This window comes from Lepisosteus oculatus, chromosome 11 (assembly GCF_040954835.1).
Source record: "Lepisosteus oculatus isolate fLepOcu1 chromosome 11, fLepOcu1.hap2, whole genome shotgun sequence".
In the NCBI taxonomy this organism is placed as follows: domain Eukaryota; kingdom Metazoa; phylum Chordata; class Actinopteri; order Semionotiformes; family Lepisosteidae; genus Lepisosteus; species Lepisosteus oculatus.
Genome location: NC_090706.1, coordinates 29,079,821 through 29,086,975, shown reverse-complemented (window position 1 = coordinate 29,086,975; position 7,155 = coordinate 29,079,821). Strand labels below are relative to the sequence as shown.

Genomic DNA, 7,155 nt, shown 5'->3' with positions numbered 1-7,155 from the left:
ACAAGAAGGGGGCGGGAGGGGGGGAGCGAGTATCTGAGCTGTTCCGTGTCCACATGGCTACAGTTCCCCGAGCCGATTCAAAGATCAATGCAGATCAGGCCCCAGTGTGCAGTTGTCTGATCTTAAGGCAAGGAGTGAAGCTACAGAGGGCAGGTCCAGGAAATCTATCAGTCTATTCAGGAAGGTTAGGACTGCCTCGGCTGTACAGTGGTGGGCCACAGTCGCCCGCCTGAACAGAGGATTGATCGGGGGGGATGACGTCAGCAGGCCTAGATCAATCGCAGCCACGTCTGCGTTTTGCCCCATAAGTGCCCCTCAGCCTCACCACAGGCATTCTGGGAATCACAAGTAGACGCAGAGCTGTCAGATCACAGAGAGGTCCAGCATTTTCAATAAAAAGTCATTTTGCAAGCAATCGATAGATGCTGCAAATCTCTCTTGTCACGGGAAGGGGAGTTTGTCAGCCTCGCTCGAGGATCAAAAGGACAGAACAGGGATTAGAGAGAGAACTTGGACAAAGCAGAAAAAACTTCCTGGCACTGCTGTCCATTAACTAACATTAAAGAGGGGAAGCAAACCAGGCTAGAGGACAGAGGAGAGGAGATTGATTGTATAGTGTCTTGTATGGCAATGAAATAAAAAATTGATGTCGGAGCAGATCACAGCACAGGCAGGGGGCTGGCAAGGGACCTTTGACCTTCGACCTTCGATTGGTAGACCCTTCCAATCTCAATTGCTCCCTGGATGAGGGAGGGAACCGAAGACCTCCGTATTCTCCGGTTCCAGCACCCTGTGGCCACATTCCTGCAGAATAAACACGGGGTCTCTTTAAATTGTTATTTCGGGGACCCCTCAGCTGCAGCTCCTGACCCCCCACTGGAGAGAAGGAGAACCCCCACAGCACAGCCCCAAGGGAGATGGCAGTCCTCCCTCTCAATAGCCGAGCCCAGATCCCCCCAGGAAGCTCCCCAGAGCAGCTCCCAGGCCTCTGCAGGCCGACAGCATCGCCATCGCTCCAGTCACACCTGGGGGAAAGGTGATCAGGTGGTGCCATGTTAAAATGGTCTAACGCACTAGTAAGGCCTCTTTCAGAATATTGTGTACAAGTTTTGGCCATCATGTTGTAGAGAAGATATGGTTGGTCTAGAAAGCGGTCAGAGAGGAGAAACCAGATGCATTCTGGGCCTGAAGGGAGTGTCCTACACTGACAGGCTGCAGGAACTGAACCTTTTTAGTCTTAAACGGCGATGACTATGAGAGGACCTGAGAGTGTGTTCACAAGTGTTCACAATCCTGAAAGACGCAGACACAGTCAACCCAGAGAACTCCTTCACAAGCCACGGAGAAGCACGAACCAGAGGACACCAGTGGAAACAAAAGGGAGGAGCTGAGAACAGAAGGCTCTTCTTTACACAAAGATTGGTGTGAGTCTGGAACAAACTATCCAGTAATGTTGTTAAAACCAAAACCCTGGTTTATTTTAGAAAATGGTAAAATCATGGATGAATCAGCCACTAAACAGATGGTTTGGATGGGCTGAATGGCTTCCTCTGTCTTTGTGGCCTGTCTTATTGTCCTATATTATGAATCCAGGTTATCAACTTCAATAACATAGCTTTGCAGTTTGTGCCACACCCCCGGCACCCTCTGTGTAAAGAAAAGGGTCTTGTTCTCTGTTTTAAAGGCACTTCCGCAACTTGTGCCCACCAGGTACTCTTCCATCCCATTTTCAATTTATTGCTCTTTCCAAATGTTGTTTTTTTTCCTGTAAGCCTTTTTAATGTTTAATCCAAGCTCCTGGAATTTTTACAACTTAATTTTAAATAGTCCCTAATATAGACATGGGATACCTTTGACTGTCTTGACATTCCTGGGACGCTGTTTAAAGCTTACAGTAAAAAACAGTCCATTAGAGTAGATGTTTCATTACTGTTCACTGCTTCAGACAATGTTTTTATACTTTACACTGACTGTAATGCTGCACTAATTGAATTTGAAGTAAACAATCCCCATGCTGGGCAGAAGAATAAGGATTGTTTTCCTTCAGAACTTTCTTAGATCTCATGTGCATTGCTTTATCTTTAGATCAATGGTCGTACTCTGCTTTTGTGGCACCAGAGCAATGGCCTGTGACCTGAGGTTCGAATGGCATCGATATTCAATTATGCAGGGCAGTTAGCATGCACAACCTCATTTGCTGCAGATACCGGCAAACAAAAGCGCTTCAGGCTCTCTCCCGCCTCATGCGAAAGATAAATGCTCTACTTTAATTGCCTTGGCAAAACCGCTGAGCCCCAAAGAGATAGCGGGCTCCGAGGCCGTCTGCAGCTCATCATCAGGCACCAGCGGGACCTTCCGTTAGAGAAATTGGATCTTTTTTTTTGTTTTAGAGCTGCCTCAGTCTTCTCTGATAAAGCAGAGGCGTGCAATTTAAGGATAAAGGAGTTTTCGCTTTATCCTTACACTGAGAGTGGTGGGAGTGTGGCTCAAGCCACCCAGCTGTGGTGTCCAAGCTGATGGCCTGGCTTCTTTTAAGAAAGGGCCAGGATGAGCTCCTCGACCCGTTTCGCTGCCGTGTGCGTTAGTAACGTTTTGTGGGCGCACAAAGGTCCTCCCCCATCTTTGCAAGATTCAGCAAGCGAAGGAAGTGGAGATGAGCAGTGACTTATTGGAGTTTGGCAGCTGCTGGATCAAAGAGCTGGGCTCCCCTTTCATCGCAGGAATGGAGAGAGCAGGCGTCCTCGGAGGTGCTGGCTCCTGGTGCTGTCTGAGGACCGTCGACTGTGTTTTGTGGGAAGGGAGAGCTGTTCTCCCCTCGTGCAGGTAATGTGATCAAGGCAGGACAAGCCTGCCTTGCTGACCAAAGCTTTGCCAATGAGGCCACATCAGGCACACAGGGAGGGGAGCCTGGGCTTTAGCTTTTAATTCGTTTAGCAGATACAGAATGTGGCTTAAGAAGGAGGTCTATAGTGGTGGTCTTAAGCCCGGACTTGAGAGTCCCAGTCCAGCAGGCCTCCAGGGTTCTTCCACAGCTCTGAGGAGTGTAAATTAGACTGTCCATCACCCCGTTGTTTAGGGTCGGAGCAACGCAGACCCTGTCCCAGAGGAAATATACAGCTGAAGGAGGGACTAAGGTTTATCACGGGGCACAAAAACCCCATCACAGGCACACGGGGACCATTTGAAGACAATTCACCATCCTTTTTGGAAGACAGAGGGAAACCCCTGCCAACCTGGACAGAACATGCAAGCTCCTCACAGAAGGTTTCCCAGTCCAGAGAGGAAACCAGCACCCAGCAGCCGTGGGGGCAAGAGGCCCTGGTGCTGTGAAAGGTTGCTTCTTAAAGCACTGAGGCTTGAAAAAAAAAGTTACCAGTCTGGCAGACTGCGGCCCCTGAGGTCCAGAGGCGTCAGCACTTTTGAGAGTGACCGTGAGAAGGAGGTGGAGAGCAAGGGGCAGGGAGGAAAGGGAGAATGAGATTGACGGGGCCCGACTGCTGATTCAGCACAGGCGCTCGGCGCTCGGCCTGAGCCAGCCTGCCGTGACAGTGCAGCTGCCAAAGAGCATCAGCGGTAATCACCGCTCGGAGCCCGGCCGCAGGACTCACCTGGGTCTTAACTGCATTAACTGGAGCTGCGGAGCCATCACTTTCATCAATAACAGTCACATCCACGGGCTCTCTGTCGACACCCAGGGGGAGCCAAATCCGATAAGAAGTGCTGTTTTCGCTTAGAATGAAATTCCTCGTTACAAGTCTAATTCAGAACTTAATTGGCCATGCTTTCCCAGAATACACTTCTCGGGATGGGCAAGGAGGGGGGGAGGGGCCTCTAGCCAAGAGTTTACAGAACAAAAATCCCAACACGCCCAGAGTGAAGCATTTCTTTGAAATAAATCGCCAATCAATAAAAGTCGTACTCCGGAAAAAAAAAATAAATTCTGCTTCGAGATTCTTTTGAAGATCTTGACAAAATGGGGCGCACACCGTGTGGCGCATTCATCTGAATCCGATGCCATTTTCGTGTGTATTTTCCTAAGTGGGACCACATGTGTAATAATAGGAAGAATCTGTGGTTGTTATGACTAATTCCAGTGGGGGAGATCGCTGCTCTGTCAGCACTGCGGAGATATGGTTGGGTATTTTTTGTAACACTAATCTCTTGAAATCCATACAGAACATGCTGCTATTTCCATACAGTTTGACTACAGAAGTCAACCTATAAAACGATAAAGTGTTCAAACCCTAAGAATGTCAGGACAGAGACAGTGCTCACGAGTTTGGTTGTATGTCCTGTAAATTTACCACATTCTGTTTAGAATGAAATGTTCTGTTTTCTGGACATTTCACAAACTAAACTGAGTTTCACCCTTTCATGTCTCCTAACATTAAAACTATCGGGCATTATATTACCGTGGAATTACAGAGAGGCACACTGACAGTCTTCAGAAGAATCTTCCGTCCCAAAAAACATTCTGTTCAGTGATCCTGGTTGGACAATTTACAAACAAGTGGAGCCTCTCTGGCCTGTTGGGTCATTATTAGTGAATTGATCTCTGGATCTCCTCCATCTTTTTCCACTCTCTCACCGCCCTGTGTGGAAAGAAGTGACACATGTTCTGGTGTTGAAATGTACTTTTCCTCGTGTCCTCTGCCCATACTTACACCAGGGCCAGTTTTCTCTGAAGCCAATTAAGCAACCAGTGTTTTTTGGGACTGGGGGAGGAAATCAGAGTACCCTAAGGAAACCCATGCAAACCTGGGGAGAACATGAAAACTCCGCACAGATAGTACCCCAGGAACTCAGAGCTCGAGAGAGAGCTCACCACAGCAACTCCATCGACCCCCCTTTTCCCTCTAGGTTGTACTGGTACATCGTTTCCCCTGATTCGGGAGGGATTAGTCTACCTGGTTGTGTACTGTAGTCATACTGTGGGATGTCTGCTCGTTTTCCCAGGTCTGAAGCAGGTGACCATTCAAAGACAATCCAGGATCCCCACTGGGCTGAGCTCTTCCCAGATCACGGCTGTCCATCGCTGCCGTGCCTAAATCGCAAGAGTGAAGGATCTGCAGGGATCAATAGTGTAGAAAATCTCAGACAGCAGGAAGATCTCGTTCTCTTTTAATCAGTTGCAGTTGGGATTTTGTTTTGGTTTGGGCTATTTTTGCCGCTGCTTATTCCTTCGGCTCAAGGTATAATCTCTGCTGAAGGCTCTGACTTCACTTTTGGGAGAGACCAAAATACCCACGTTCTGTACAGATTGTCAGGCAAATCGGATTTTTGTTTTCCTATATTTACATCACCACCCCACCCCCCGGTGAGAGTTTTCTCATGATGAAAATATGCCGAGCAGCGTGATTCCACTCGGGGAGGGGTCCGTGCCATGTGAACTGTCTGCACAAACTGTTGTTTATGGGCCTGTTTACAAAACTTCCCAAAAAAGCATAAATAAATATAGCATACAGTCTCTCTCTCGGTGGCTGTCCAGCTGTTTCATTCAGGGTAAAAGAGCAAGGAAGGATGAGCTGACCTGCAAATAGGAAACCTGCCCAGAGACATTGCTGAGCTGCTGTGTGCACGTTTGAATGTACCATTCATTTCAGAGCAGCCTGGAGTGCCCTTCTTCTCCACCCGATACGTACGAGTCAGCATGCGTAGGCTGCAAAGGAACAAGGAAAGGTTTATTCCGGGTTGAAAAGGCAAAGAAAACAACCACCGTTTCAGCTGTGAAGCCTTCACACCTGAAGAAAGCTCCACAGTCAGAACGTTGTCTCTTTTAAGCATGGAATAAACCTTAACTTGATAAGGCTGAACTCAGGCTTCAAGCTGAGTTTAAGAGCTGAAGAAATCTGAACAGTTCAAATAAATCCCGTTATTAAGTCAATTAAAGGATTGAATGTGGGAGAGTTAGTCTGGAATGAAAACCAGCAGGTCTTGGGACCAGGATTGTCATAGGCACCCTATACCACACAGGCCCCCCCTGCAAAATGAACATTAGTAATGGGTGGAACTAAGGGAAATGTGATGAATGGGACCTGAAGGGTTTTCAGCGTGCTAAATGGGTTATGGGTTAAATGGGTGCTAAATGGGTTAAATGGGCTATGATCTGCTTCATTTAACAAATCACAAGTCCAACTGATCGCAGTTACGTTGTTGCAAGTCTGTGGAAATTCTGGTTTAATGGTTACTCATGAAACCTACTGGACTAATGGGACTGTTCAAGGGTATCCCAGGAGAGGGAAACTTGTTTTGTTTCCTAAGGGTTGATATGGGTATCCCTATCATGTGGTGCACTGATGAGGAACAGGAGGTGATTGGTTGCAATCCCTCCAATCAGATGTCCCCTGCCCCCAGGGCTCCGCCTCTGACCCCCCCCCGTGGCATGTCTTTCAGCAGAATTAAGACAGACTGTTCACACTCTTCCTCTCTGATGTTTCAGCTCAAAGCAGGCAGGAGGTGTTAAGGGAAAACACAGTGCCCCCCCCCATCACAGGAGACCCTGGTGTTGTGAACACAAGCACTACTCTCCCAGTGTCGAGAGCACGAGGGAGCAGGGCTGGGAAATCTTTGGAATACAGTATACAGATGTGTTTACACCAGCAGGAGTTCAGCTCTGGTCCTCAAGAACCGCTGTCCAGCAGATTTTATTGATCTCTTAAACCTTGAAAAGCGTTCAATTCGCAAAATAAGAGGTCATCTAGACATAAAACCCAAAATGCCCTGCCCCCCCAGCCCTGCAGCTGTAATTCCTTGGGTTGGGACACACTCAGACATTACTCAGACAGGTCTTGTTTAGACTCTTCCTGTTCTGGAATCGTGAACAAAACAGAGGGCGCTGACTTGGCCCAGAGATCACAAGAGCAGTGCAGATGGAGTTTAAAACCGCAGAACATGGACTCTGCCATAATGAAGTGTCTGGGTTCCTCGAGCAGGTGGAAGACATCAATAGCTTTCTTCACGTTGTGAATTCATTTTCAGTGATTCCTTTGCGTAGGGAGAGAGTCAACTGGAGCCAGCCCATCAAGTGAAATGTGTGATCAGGCTCCTCATGGTCAATTTTTCGTTGGGGTTCTAAAATAAAAAACTCCTTTTCATCTGCAGTCATTTCCCATCTAAGGAAAGGCCTTGCTTGATGACGCTGACAAGAACAGATGT

General features: G+C 47.9%; 1 long non-coding RNA gene across 1 annotated transcript; it reads right to left on the bottom strand.

Annotated features, from left to right (window-relative positions):
• Positions 1 to 3,945: 3,945 nt before the first annotated feature.
• LOC138241874 (uncharacterized) lies at positions 3,946 to 5,655 on the bottom strand. The gene is made up of 3 exons (XR_011191148.1): positions 5,531 to 5,655; positions 4,908 to 5,066; positions 3,946 to 4,592 (listed from the first exon to the last, which is right to left on the bottom strand). It is a non-coding gene; the product is annotated as an uncharacterized lncRNA (long non-coding RNA).
• Positions 5,656 to 7,155: the final 1,500 nt, after the last annotated feature.